Source organism: Austrofundulus limnaeus, unplaced genomic scaffold, assembly GCF_001266775.1.
Source record: "Austrofundulus limnaeus strain Quisiro unplaced genomic scaffold, Austrofundulus_limnaeus-1.0 Scaffold54, whole genome shotgun sequence".
Classification (NCBI taxonomy): Eukaryota; Metazoa; Chordata; class Actinopteri; order Cyprinodontiformes; family Rivulidae; genus Austrofundulus; species Austrofundulus limnaeus.
In genome coordinates, this window is record NW_013952456.1 from 1407876 (window position 1) to 1409178 (window position 1303).

General features: G+C 37.5%; 1 protein-coding gene across 1 annotated transcript in view; it reads left to right on the forward strand.

Annotated features, from left to right (window-relative positions):
• csrnp1a (cysteine-serine-rich nuclear protein 1a) overlaps window positions 1-1303 on the forward strand; it is a gene marked incomplete at its 5' end in the record, with an annotated part of 12764 nt that overhangs the window by 1053 nt on the left and 10408 nt on the right.

A 1303-nucleotide genomic window follows, 5' to 3' on the forward strand; every position in this document is an offset into this window, starting at 1 on the left:
GTGTGTGTGTGTGTGTGTGTGTGTGTGTGTGTGTGTGTGTGTCTCACAGAGGGGTCAACAGGTCAGCTGCCTAAACACTGTTATTATGCCAAACAGGAAGCGACTCCTAGAAACCCCAGTGTGACGTGCGCCTAACATTCCTGCACGGATTAAAAGAGTGAATTCTCCCCTATAGCCTGATTAAAAATGAAAGAAATCTGGTCAGTCTGTTCTTTTRCCCCCTTTAAGGTTATTAATGCATTCACAGCACCCCCCTCCTTCCTTGTTCACGCGCACGCGCACGTTTATCTGCTTTGAACCTTTAAATAATTGATGTTGCCWCAGTGAATACCTGATGTACAGTGGAGTCTCTGTCAGATGTGTAATAAATGTGGTGTTACTGGGACAAGCAGCAGCTGGAATAATAAGCATTGTTTTATTGATTGCAAAAAAACAACTGCAATTTCATTTGTGGAAATGTTTGATTTCGCWGTGGAAATAAGAGCAATCCGTCTGTAATAATGAAGAATTAGTTTCTCCCAGAAGCTGACTGAGCTGTTTCTTGGTTCAGCTTTTTTTTTTTTTCAAACAGTAAATCCGGGAAGTTGTTTTCTCTTGTGTATTAGAGAGGGATAATGGAAGCTAAAGCACACCGAGGTACAAAATGTTTTACATTCCTCTTTAACAAGAAGACATGTCACTATTTAACCTGGTGTGAACTTTATGATAAATGCTTTTCATTTCTTCTGGCCTGCTTTTAACAGCTCAGGAACCTAATTGTGTTTGCAACGATGAAAGAAATGGTTCTAATAGTCAAACAAGAAGCAAAAGGTTAAATAAAGTTCATCAGACAAAAGCAAAACATTTTATAAGTTGGTTATTTTTGGCTTATTTTTAAATTAATCTTGCCGTGTATTTTCTTTCACCTAATTTGACGTTTTTTTGCACTTTCTGCACTAAAAACTGCTGGGTTATTCTGATAACTCAGCCGGGTTTTAGCTTTTGGGTCACAGGTTGGGTTAGCAACTTTTGGGTCAAAAAGTTTGTATTGACTCAGAAAAGAGCCGTTTCATTCTTCAATGTCCATCATTTCAAGACAAACGTTGACCAAATCTGACCTGACTTGACCTCTGCTTTAGGATTTAATACAAAGACAGGAAAATTTGTAAGAATGTTTACTTTGTTGGCTTTATTAATAGCTTTAGTTTGCATTGAACTGTGAGTTTTTTTTTAATAATTCGTGGGCATTGGTTAGTTGATGCAAAATATAGTTAGCCATAGGGGTGTAAGAAAATATTGATACACTGAAATATCGCGATATTTC